We start from the raw sequence: 13,579 nt of genomic DNA, 5'->3' as shown, positions 1-13,579 counted from the left end.
TAGCCTTCCTCCAGGAGGAGGATTCAATTGAACTATTCATCTAGGATTCCACATTTTGCATGCATGTCTACCAGGGCAATTGCAACTTAAACAAATATATTCTCTCAATATATCTATTTTGTGCATATCTAGCAACCATGGCTTTTGATGACCACATTATGTTCAGGCATCCTGTCAAATAGTTCACATGACTTATCTATGCTTCCATTTTGCAAGCATCTCTCCCAAGGAAAATGCTACTACTTCATCTACACCATCTGAAAAAATCCTTTATGCTTTGATGGATGCCTGTAGCTTATCCCAAAGTTCTCATTCAACAGTTATGAGAAGATCAATCAAGAGGAAATAGTTGAGAGCTTAGAGTGACACAATTTTCAAATGATCATATGAAATGAAATGGGTGTGCGAGTAGAAAGAAACTAGAAAGACATTGTGTATAGATGAAGGCATGAAATGTGTTGGTCTGATTTTTTACATATTAATTTTTCTTAGAATCATGGTAAAAAAATCAGATGTGAGTTCTTTTGTTAGGTCTTAGGGTTTTAGGTTTTGGTCTTATATTTTGATATCTTTTAAGATCTGTGTAAACCCTAGGTCTTGCCATTTAAATCTTATTTTGGCGCGAAAGTCTTAATAGCAGCTGAATATTCTTTCCCACCTATGTCAAGGTCATTGTTGAGTCCTTTTGAAAAATCTTATCCCGCCTTTGGATCTTGTTAGAATCAACAGATGTCATGTACTCGCTATAAAAAGTTACAAAGTTGTTTCCTATAGCAATGTAGCGACCATCGGAGAACTATGTCCTAGTGCTGAAAGTGAAGTCCAGCACCAATAAAATTGTATTAATATGAAGGCATTATGGTCACATGCTATCTCCTAGGATTGTTAGTGTCAGAAAGGATGCACGAGGAGGAATTCGCAAATGGTGTCATCGAAATTGAAGTTTCTCCGGTGACTCACTAAGTCGCCATCGAAAAATCTATGCGACCTATCGGTAGTGACATAGCGAGTGCTCGAATTTTAAAGGAAGCAGCAATTTTTTTTTAAACTAATGTGATCACGAAAATTCCCATGCAAGTTCATAAATATGCATGACCACCTTCTCTAACACTAGTATTAATTAACGAATTTTCAATCAATGTGTTTTTGTTCTCCATCACCAAAGTTTTGACTCTGCCAGAAGTCACTATCTCGCTAGCTGGGAAGTTGGTGTTTTCACCGGTAACGAGGTAGCAACTAGTTAGAGGGTTATGATGTAGTGGAAATTTTAAAAGAGATGGGCCCTAAACAAGTGATTCATCATAAATGAATTGTGCAGATTAAATGACATGGTGGCATTCTACATAGCATTTATAGGCTAAAATTTTTGACTCCGTCGGAGCTCGCTATGTCACTACTGAGAAGTTTGTGTTTTTTGCTGGTAGCGAGGTAGCGACATGCCTGAAAATGACAAACATAGCAGAGTCAAGGAAAAATGATGTCATTAGAAATTAAATAATATATATGTATGCCAGCATGTTAAGCCAGCTCAGTGATAGTAGTATCTTGGACCCACTCACCATGCATAGAACATGTAAATGATTCTAAATAGTAGAGCCTATAGAGTAGAAAACCATTTTTGGTTTTGTTGAAGTTGGGTCAAAGTGGTTTATTCATGTAATTTATACTAGGAATTGGCTAATCCTTAGATTGTGTGAGTAATTTCACTGTGATATTGAGCATTTTGTTGCTTAGTAGTTTCAAACACCAAAAAAATGGATGGTTTTGGAGCACTCAGCATAGACACTTAGCATTTAGTACATCATCATTCAAGATCAAATGGGTGTGTGGGATTATATGCATAGTGAATAATAAAGGAGGGAATTAAACCCTCCTTGAGGCTCACACTTGTGGAGGTCCACTTCAATAATGGCCCTTCCTGTGAAATTTTTGTCTAAAACCTTTCTAATGAGATAATGTGTTATGAGCTCTTCATCAGTGGGATGGAATGTGAATCTAGGAGGTATTTATGCATCACCCATATCAATACTGTAACTAAAGTTAAGAGCCTCTATTATTGAATTCTCTTCCTTATTTCCCATAGAAAATGAAATGAATATGGATTATAGGGAGGAGAATTCAATATAACTTTAGTTATAGTCATGATATGGGTGACGTACAACTGCCTCCTGGATTCACATTCCATCCCACTGATGAAGAGCTCATAACACATTATCTCATTAGAAAGGCTTTAGACAAAAATTTCACAAGAAGGGCCATTGCTAAAGTGGACCTCAACAAGTGTGACCCTAAAAAAAATTTTGACCAAGCATTGGTCAAAATTTTGACCATTGCTTGGATGTTCTCGACCAAACACTGGTCGAAATTTTGACCAATTCTTGGAGTTTCCAATCAAGTATTGGTCAAAATTTTGACCAATGTTTAGTCAAGAACATCCAAGCATTGGTCAAAATTTTGACCAATGCTTGGTAGAATTTGGACCAACATGTTTGACAATTCTCGACCAATGTTTGGTTGAGAACTACCAAGTATTGGTCAAAATTTTGACCAATGTTTGGTCGAGAACTACCAAGTTTTGGTCAAAATTTTGACCAATGTTTGGTCGAGAACTACCAAGCATTTGTCAAAATTTTGACTAATGCTTGGTAGAACTTGGGCCAGCATGTTTGATAGTTTTTTACCAACGTATTGGTCAAAATTTTGACCAACTAGCAGGTTGGTCAAAATTTTGATGAGAAAAACTTTGATGAATGGGTTGGTAAAATTTGGTCAAACTTTGGTCAAAAATTGGGTCAAAATTTTGAACAATTTTGGTCTAAAAATGGCCTCAAAGTGTAATGGTGTCAATGGTCATACCACACTTGTTCCACTTTGCACCTATATTTTTCTCGATGACTTCTTTTGAGTCGCTTCTTAATGTCTTGGGCCAATCTAGGGTTAGATAACCAGTAACCCTATGGACAATCCTTTTTGAAATCTTGATCAATCCACCCTCTAACCATAGACATCCATCATGAATTTTGCTCAAAACTATTTTAATTCATTCATTTTTGAAAACTGTGGGAAAATCTAGGGCATGGGTCAAACCCTTTCTCTCCATAATCTTGAACTCTTCCTTCAAGACTCCATTTTCACACAATTTTTCATGTGTCTGTCTTATTTCCATGTCACTTATGGCTCCTACTTTGCAGTTGTAACATTTCCTCATGGCTTGAACCATTATTAATTTAGGTGGGATCATGGATAATGCAAGCCAGTTGGATCTTATTTATAGGAAACTTCTGGAATAGCTTTGAAATTTGGTTGTTTAACTTCACTTCTAACTTATTGAATATTGAACGCTTCTTTCTCTTTTACAGTTCTTGAACTAGAATCCATTTTGACAAACTAGGGTTTATCAAATTTAAAACTATGCAACTCAGCTTATGAAGAATACCTTTAAGATTTGATGAGTTTTTGCTTGATCATTGTAGGAATCCTTGCAAATGCTTTGAACCAATTTGTAGATCACTTCTTCACTCTGCTCATTCTCACTGTGAATTTGTAATGACAAAAAATAGAAGAAAATTGACCTTATATCCTTCAAAACTTTGCAATTAATGCTTTGTCATGTATAGTTGTAGAACTCAACATCAACACAATTAGTATTCCATTCAGCATCTATAGAGACTTCTATTTACTCGATAGTTACTATAGACTCGACTCCAACTGACTTGATTAGCAGCTCAGTACACACTAATATTTACTTAGCAACATCATGAAAACTTGAAGATTTTAACCTTGAATTTTTCCTTGAATTCTTTACATCTTAATTCATGTTGATGGAATCATTTTAGTGCTAATTACTTTTGGAACTGATGTATAATGCAACAATTTAAGTATTAGTCCCACATACCTCTTATTTTCTTAGTTTGATGAAGTGTGACCACTTGACCCATTGGGTGAAGTGATCCCTTCTCCATTTGATGTACTACCAGCATCTTTCTTCTTCCATGTCTTGTTCATCTCTTTCCTGATGTGCTCAAAATCTGCCTTGCCTTTACCTTTATCAAATTCACAATTTGGTGCCTTGGACCTAGTTGGACAATGCTTGCTAATGTGACTAGTCTTGTGCTAACTAAAACATGTGGTTTGACTCAACAATCTCTTGTAGTTACCATCGAAGTGTGTTCTTATGAAATTCTCAGCGATATGTCCATATTCTTGATAGTAGTGACAGTTATAACTTGTATTATAATCCTAGTTATAGGAGTTTTCATAGTTCCTTACCTTTGTTGGCTTGCTTGATGAACATGTGGACTTGGATCTGCATTCAAAGGCTCTATGTCCATACTTCTGACAATTGTAGTAGTGTCCTTCAAATTTTGGTGCATGCATTGTTTTGATTCTGCATTCATGTGCCTGATGACCTTTTTTGTTACACTTGTGACAATGAGTCATGTTCTTTGGCTTAGCATTCTGACTTGCATTCTTACTCCTACAAACATTAGTTGTATGTCCTTTCTTACTGCAATAATGACAAGTGGGTTTGGAGTTCTTACCTTTCTCATTCCTTTCTTCAACAGTCTTGGATGATTCTCCTTCTTTAGTGCTTGTGTAGCCCAATCCTGATGTATCTCTACTAGATCTAGGCAATTTTGGTAGTTGCTCAAAGTATTTGATGGCTTCATTTGGCTTGTTGAAACTTTCAACAAATTCCTTTTCTCTTTTCAAGTCAATCTGCAGTTGTTCATTCTGCAACTCCAAAGTGGTGATTTCAATGTCCCCAACATTCAAGTCATGATGAGCATGCATCATTTGGCTCAAGGTGTCCAATTGCATGTTTGAGATCCTGGATAGCTCTGCTGACTTTTCCTCCAATCTATTTGCAAAAATTATTTTGTCTTCTTCAATCAGGCGTTGTCTTTTATAGCTTTCTTCTTTTGTTCAGTCACCTCATACAACAATATAGCTTGTGATTCTTACTCCAACTTGAGATTTTTTATCTCTTTAGCTTGTGCTCTATTCTTTTCCATTAGATCTACAATTGTTACATTGGATTCATTGGAGTTACCAGCGGCAAATAGCTTTGTGGTGTCAATCTCTTTGTATTGTGGGTCATTTTCTGCTATAGCAATCTCTTTCCTTATCTTTAGGGAACCCTTCAAAGTGTCTTTTACTTCATTCAATTGATGTAGTATGAGATGCATCTCAATCTCCTAATCTTCAATGGTCTTTCCCAACTTGTAGACATCCATTTCAAGATCTTTCCTCAAAGCTGCAAAAATTCTTCTTCTGAGAACTCGGCTCTGATACCAATTGTTGGAATTAAAAATGGGAAACATATACTTCTGAGAGGGGAGGTGAATCAGAAGTTCAAACTTTGGCACTTAAAACCCTTTTACCATTCATTAGATGCATGCAATAAATTGAAATGAAATGTAAAGAAAATGCATCAAATAAGCGTACACACATTTGACACCTGATATGATTAGCCAAAAACCCTCCAAATGAGAAGGTAAAACTGTGGTGGGGATGACACCCCCAATTCTTCACTATTGTAGCAATAAAGTGTCACCTGTTAAGGTTACAAAATGTTGACCATGAAACATGATCTACCCTATGAAAGGCCTGCCCTGTTAAAGGTTTACAAGAGGCTATTAAGTCTCACCCTTCTAAAGGATTTTAACACCCTGTTAGAAGTGTTCCTGATTAAAGGACTTTAGAAAATTCACTTGGAATGTCACCCTATTAAAAGATTTTGCAATGACTATTAAGTCAACCTTAGTCCAAAGGATTTCATTCTGTTGATATAGTTGTTAGAAAGTAATAGTAGAATGTTTGATCTAATGACTTACAACTTTAACTTACTGGTTTCAGATCACCATGTTGTCCTTCTTAATCTTTTCTAATCTGATTTGCCAATGTTGTGTCTTTGATCCTCTATTTTGTAAACTAATTCTTCAATTCTTTCACTCTGCTAAGTCACCTTGAATGATCATTGATCAATTCACCCCTTTTCTTCCTTCTAATTTTCACTCACATTCCTCTCTTGATTATGGAACTTTGTCTTCCTTATAATGACTTTGGGGGCTTAGGGTTAGGTATGAATCTACGGTTGAGATTCATCCTTTTTTTTGTTTAACCTTTCCAATTTTCTGATTGGTTGCATGTTGATTTTGTAGGGAACCCAAATAGATTCTTCCTTATCTTTAATGCTTCAAGATCTATCCATAAATTTGCATAAAAATGGTTTACATAGTTGTTTGTGCCATCACAAACAACTAGATCTAATCTGTGTTACTCGACACTTGATAATACTGATGCTTGACACATACTATAGTTTTTTCAAGCTCAATGATGACATGAAGAAATAGAAGTTTTATTAGCCCTTTTTGTGAACATTTGTCTATAACATGTTGAACTTTATCATCCTTTAGTATAAATGTTTTAAACTTTTGATGTATAAAGTATGGACATAGGGCATAAAATGATAATCGGAATTATATTTAAAAAGGGGCTCATTTTGTGGTAAAAATGTTTCTTCATGAATGTTTGATATGGGTAGATCTTCCTGCAGTTGAAGAGATTACAAAAACTGTTAGTTGAATAATTAATGCCTTTTCTTTATAAACTAATAAATGAAAATAAATGTTTGCAAGAAGTCTTGTGTGTATTAAATGTTGATCATAGGATACAAGCAGAGCGGAGTTAAACAAACTACGAAGGAATAGCACTAAAGCATTGATGACATTAAGGAGAAGCGTTATGACATCGTTGCAACTAGAAGACTTGGCGGCAAAGTCAAAAGGGACCTGTTTTAATGAATAACCAAGTGGGACCTAATAAAGCGGCCAAGCAAGGAAGTAAGCATAAAAGCAATCAGTTAAACATGCAAAGCACGATACCTAGATTCTTGGAAAGCTATTTGAAGACAGATAAATGAGCAAATCTAGCATTTTCTATGATCTCTATATTTGTGGGGAATTTAAGGGAGAATTAATGTCTTTCCAATTGCATGTTTATAGTCTTAAAGTTGTAACTAACTTTCCTTCATGAGGAAGTCATAGTTTTAGGAGTTTGTTGTTCTTCTCTATAAATAAGACCTTGTCTGTATCTATGAGGTTAGGTAGTGAATAGACAGACAGAGTTGATAGACATCTTACTGTTTTTCCTAAGTTATTGTAATACTGCATATTTGATGAATACATGCCTTTGCTGAGTTTCTACACTTTTATTTAAGTTTGTCTTTCCTTCATTCTTTCATGGGGGCCCACATGAAAGGTGGAGTTTTACTTTAGTAAGTAGAAGTTAGACTCAATTTTCTAAGTTAGAGTTAAAACTACTATTCCTGCAGCCACTGGAAACAGAACCAGTCACTGTTCCTGCAGCAGTAGGTGCATAGATATATGGCTAAATAATTAGAATTTCCTTCTAAGTATTTGATAGTCATCTTTCCTTTGGATAAACTAGATTTCTTTAACAGTTATTGCATTCCAAGTGGTAGTGACTTTTACTGAAAACTAGAGCATATACTTTGCAGACATCATCTCAAGTTCACGCTCCCAGATTGACATTTAATGAAAATCAGCATAGTACTTTGGTGGTAAGGGATGTCCAATCCTGCAACTAAAAGGGTGTTATATTGATTAGACATATTTTTGGCACCGTTTCCGGGGATGGTGTTAGTCTAGTATTTACTATTGAGTCATTTAGTTTCATTTCCAGCATTTTTGCATGCATAGAAGAATAGATCACCTTGGAAGATTTCTTCCCAACTTCAATCAGGAAGATCCTCTTTATCCTGACTCTAAAGAAAGAGAAGAAAGAGAAGAGAGAGAAGAAGAACTGTTTGAGAATGTATTTGCAAAAGTATCAGAACAAGTACAATCACCAACCACATCTGAAGAATCTTTTCATTTGAATAATCTTTTTGCTGAGCCAGAATATCAAGATAATCCATTAGATCTAGTCATTTATCAGCCACCACTAGGACATCTACAAATGGCAGCAGCTCAACCTACCTTTCCCTTTCCAATTCCTCCTCGGCAAGGTAATCAAAATTTGAAAAATATACCCTTAGCTGCCCTGCCTAAATTTTATGGCCTTATTACTGAAGATCCAGAAACTTTTCTCTTTGAATTTGACATCCTTTGTTGAAGTTATGACTACACAACTAATGCCCATAAGCTGAAATTGTTTCCATCAACTCTCAAAGAAGCCGCTTTGAGATGGTTTATGAGTTTAGGTGCCAATGTTGTGACAGATTGGCCAACTATGAGTAATCTGTTCCTTAATAAATATAAGGAATATTGCAGAGGCCATGATTTGAAAGGAGATGACATTTTTAAAATGACACAAAAGGAGGATGAGACTTTGGAGGACTATGTTGCCCGGTTCATGTTTAACCTACAGCGCAACACACAACATCAGCTGAATGAGGAGTCTCAAAAGCATCTCTTTTTGAAAGGAGTACATGACAAGAGTATGGAAGCTTTAGACTTAATGGTTGGAGGTGACATTACACAGAAGACATGGGCTAAAATCTGAAATATTTGTTTAAACTATTCCAGAGCAACAACAAAAAAAGGACGAGGTTTGAGGGATTTACTCCAAAAGACTCCTAGGACAGGAGTATCTAAGATAGAATTGTCAAACCTCTTGTCGGATTTCAAGCAAGACATCATTAATGATGTTGCTACACAATTGGATACCATGCAAGCACGTAGGAAGAAGGAAGATGTTGATAGTATGTTGGCAGAATATTGCCCCCATTGTAGAGAAAAGAAACGCAACTGCCGATGTATGCCTATTGCTAGTGTGGAATCACAGCATGTGCCTACTGAGTTCAAGGCAATTGATGAAGACAGGGACGTCTTTTATGTTGCTCAACGGAGGCCATCAGCTCCAAGATCAAGTATTCCTCAAGACTCACTCCACAATTATGGTAGTAATAGTCAATGGCAACAATAGCATGGTAATTATAATCATTGGCAACAACCTTACCAAGGTTGGCAACAGCCTTACCAAGGTTTGCAATAGCCTTACCAAGGTTGGCAGCAACCTAACCAAGGTTGGCACCAACCTTAGCAAGGTTGGCAGCAAACTCAGAATTGGCAGTAGCATCAGCAGTAGCCGGCTTTGACTCAACCTCTTCAACAGCAAGCCTTAATGCCTCCTGTAGCCAATATAGCCCCTCCAAAACAGCCACAGTTACCTGCACAACCTGCACCTAACCCTAATAGTGCAAAAACTTTAGCCTAGCAACAAAGTTATTCCATTACCCTAAATGATATTCATCTAAGATCTGGAACAATGCTTGCCTCATCTCAGCAGCCCATTATAACAGAAATAGATTATACGAGTGTTGAGTCAGTTCAAGAACCTGTCACCACTATTTCTCTTGTAGCCAAAACACCACCATTTTCTAGCAGGTTAACAGAGCAAATACTACCAAGTGAAAATCAAGCTGCACTAGATTTGCTCGAGCAACTCAAGCAAATAACGGTAAAAATTCCCTTACTTGATGCAATCAAGGAAGTACCTATATATTCAAAAGCCATTAAAGAAGCCTGTGTTAAAAAGCCAAGAAGGAAAAAGAAAGACCCAAAGACTATCCATGTCCTTGGACAACTCTCTAATCCTATGCTTGATAACTGCAAAATTCCTAAGTATGCAGACCCTGGTAGCCCAATAGTAACCCTCACCATTCAAGGAGTACAAGTACAAAATTTCTTAATAGACCTAGGAGCATCCATCAATGTAATAACCAAGGAAGTAGTGTCCAAATTAAGTATCATTGGTCTCAGGCAGATGCCAACAATCTTGCAATTAGCAGATAGTTCTACCATCATTCTTGATGGTATGCTAGAAGATACCACTATCATATTACATTCATGGGAGTATCTAGTTGATTTTGTTGTGCTCTCTCCAAAAACAAGTACTGGAGGCTACCCTATCATTTTAGGATGACCATGGTTAGCAACAGCAAATGCTTATATTGCATGCCGATTAGGGAAAATGACTATTTCAGATGGAACAAATGCTAAAAATTTGACCTTGTATTCTCCTACTCAGCCTTTGCTGCAGGATGATCAAGGTGTCTGGCCAAATATGGATGACTCTGATATGGACATAGATTCTATTCAACAATTGATGATGTTCTCACGGGACTCATTTGTAAACGTCAAAGAGGAAGATGATGTCATTTCTTCTATTATTGAATGAGTGTGGAACACAACTTGAAGCATCTTCTACACAAGAGTATGTCTTAGAAAGTATTCTGCCTTTATCTGATGAACTGCATTCACTTCTACCACATGAGATAGATTCACAACCAATTGTACAAATTTTAATGGCTAAAAAAGTAGTCAAAACAACAATCATTCCAAGAAGAGAATTAAATATGAGCAAGTCCTTATCTCAGGCACAACATCATGATACCCTGCAGCTATTACAAAAGCATCAAGATGCTTTTGCTTGGGAGTATATAGATATGAAAGGTTTGGATCCTGCACTCTATACCCATAGAATTTATATCAGTCCAGATTATAAACCTGTGAGACAACCTCGGCGTAGGATAAACCCAGCATTAAGGGATATTGTCAAAAATGAATTGCAAAAGTCACTCAATGTTGGCTTCATATATCCTATTTCTGATAGCCAATGGGTATCACCATTAGTTATTGTTCCCAAAAAGGGGGGAAAATGGCGAGTCTACATAGATTATAGAGAACTTAATTCGGCTACCAAGAAGGATCATTTTCCATTACCTTTTGTTGATCAAGTGCTTGACAATCTTGCAGGAAAGAAATACTTTTCATTCTTAGACGGGTTCAGTGGTTACAATCAAATCCAGATAGCACTAGAAGATCATGACAAGACAACATTCACATGTCCATGGGGAACATTTTCTTATTCTGTCCTACCATTTGGTCTGTGCAATGCACCCGCAACCTTCCAAAGAGCTGTTATTAGCATTTTTTCTAACATATCTGTAGATTGTTTGGAAGTGTATATGGATGACTTCACCACATACGGGCAAACATTTGAAGAAGCCAAGGAAAACTTGGACAAGGTTTTACAAAGATGCAAAGACTACAATTTGTCTTTAAATAGTGAAAAGTGCTTTATTATGATGCAAGAAGGAGTGGTCTTGGGACACTTTATTTCTCCTAAAGGAATTGAAGTAGATCCAGCAAAAATAGAAGTCATACATACATTAGCTATACTAGCCAAATTGAAAGAAGTCGAGAGTTTTTTAGGACATGCAGGATATTATCAGCATTTTATTAAAGATTTTAGTCAAATTGCGGCACCCTTATACAAATTGCTTCGAAAAGATGCAGAGTTTGTATGGGATTCAGAGCGTACAAAAGCTTTCTTGCAACTTAAGGAAGTCCTCTCAACAGCACCAGTGCTTCAAGGACCAAATTGGTAGTTACCTTTTCATATACACACAAATGCTTCAGATCATGCCATTGGAGTGGTACTTGGCCAAAAGACAGATTCAGTAGAACATGCAATTTACTATATCAGCAAAAATCTTCAAGGAGTCGAGTATAACTACAGGGTGACAGAAAAAGAACTGCTTGCTATAATTTATGCTCTAAACAAATTCAGTCATTACATTATAGGATACCAAACCTTTGTACATACAGATCACTCTATTATCAAATATCTAATGAACAAGCTAGCAATCTCTGGATGATTGGCTCGATGGTTGTTACTAATGCAAGAATTTGACATCACCATTATTGACAAGCCAGGTAAAGCAAATGTTGTGGCTGATTTCTTGTCTCGTCTTCAAACACCTGATGATCCTGCAACCATAGAAGATAGCTTTCCTGATGAACATCTCTTCCTTTTATCAATGCACAATCCTTGGTATGCTGACATTGCCAACTATTTAACTACTGGCAAAACTCCATATTTTTCTGCAAAAGAAAAATTATTGCTAGCATAAAAGAGTTTTAATTTCTCATGGATCTCAGGATTCATGTTTTATACTGGACCAAATCAGGTAACACGATGGTGTCTCAGAGAAGATCAAACATATGATGTTCTTCATGCTTGTCATGACGAGCCCTGTGGTGGACACTTTGCTAACAAACGAACTGCATTAAAGATTCTAAATACAGGTTATTATTGGGCTACACTTCACAAAGATGCGGCTCAGTATACAAAAAAATGTGATAAATGTCAAAGAATGGGTAGACCGACCAAAATAGGTGAAATGCCTCTGCAACCATAGATAGTAGTAGAACCATTTGATAAATGGGGAATTGATTTTGTTGGCCCTATTGAACCACCATCAAAAGGGAAAGGTTACATATTGGTTTGTACTGATTATGTTACTAAGTGGGCTGAAGCAAAACCCATGAAGCATCCCCGTGACAATAATGTTGCAAAGTTTTTGTACAAATGTATCTTTACCAGATTTGGTGTTCCAAGAGAATTACAATCAGATCAAGGGCCTCAGTTCACATCTAACCTAATAGCAACACTCATCGAGGAATATAAAATTCAGCATGGAAAATCATCTCTGTATCATCCACAAGCCAATGGACAAGTAGAAGTAACAAATAGAGAGCTAGAACATATTCTCACAAAAATAGTATCTTTGCATCATAAAGATTGGGCAGCAAAACTTCCTGAAGGCTTATGGGCATATAGAACAACATGGAAATCCACTACTAGGTTTACACCTTTCCAACTCCTATATGGAAAGACAGTTGTTGTGCCTATTGAATTTGAACATAAAACTTTGCGAACAGCTTTAGAACTTGATATTACCCTTCCTAAAGCACAACAGGATCGCATTCTGCATCTCAATGAGTTGGATGAATGGCAAAAATCAGCTCTTCAGAACACAAAATTAATTCAAAGTCAAAGAAAGCAATGGCATGATAAATTCATTAAAGATAGAGAATTCTCTGTTGGTGATTGGGCACTCCTGTATGATTCATGATATCAGCATCACCAAGGCAAATTTTAAACTCGATGGCTTGGTCCCTATGAAATCATTACAATTTTTGACAATGGAGCAGTTCAACTATCAACAATTGATCCGGTTAAATTAAAACTCCTGGTTGATGGGTATCGCCTGAAGTTATATCATAAACTAGCAACTAGAGAAGAATTTCTTCAACAATTCACAACAACAGAAACATCTCTTCCTGCAGCCACTTCGTCTGAGGCTTCCACTCAAATGCCTGCAGCCCCTTGAATTTATTTTCAAGGCCTTCATAATAATAAAAAATTTGCACTCATGCAAAAATTCATTCCTTTTCCACCTCATTCCATCCCATCTTCTTGTCTTTCCATCATCATTCCATCTCACTTTCTTTCTCTTAAAAGGCACTTTTTGGTTCACCCTTCCTATCGCACCTCAGGTCAGTCACACTCAACCCCTTTGCATTTATTTATTTCATTTATTATTTATTTAGGAAAGCATGTTATTTCAATTTTTAGAATTTGCAATCTTTACGGTCTGGTGGGACCCAATCTCTGCTAGGTTGGGGGGAGGGGAAATTGATCATGAATGCAAAATCAAGGAAATCTTAAGTTACCATATAGGATGTACGGGGAAGGCTCATTT

General features: G+C 36.6%; 1 pseudogene; it reads right to left on the bottom strand.

Moving 5' to 3' along the window:
• LOC149533718 (protein SEMI-ROLLED LEAF 2-like) overlaps window positions 1-13,579 on the bottom strand; it is a 107,785-nt pseudogene that overhangs the window by 39,919 nt on the left and 54,287 nt on the right.

Source organism: Cupressus sempervirens, chromosome 10 (assembly GCF_028749045.1).
Source record: "Cupressus sempervirens isolate cs-2001-9-10 chromosome 10, ASM2874904v1, whole genome shotgun sequence".
Lineage (NCBI taxonomy): Eukaryota > Viridiplantae > Streptophyta > Pinopsida > Cupressales > Cupressaceae > Cupressus > Cupressus sempervirens.
This window is presented reverse-complemented; position numbering and strand designations above follow the sequence as displayed.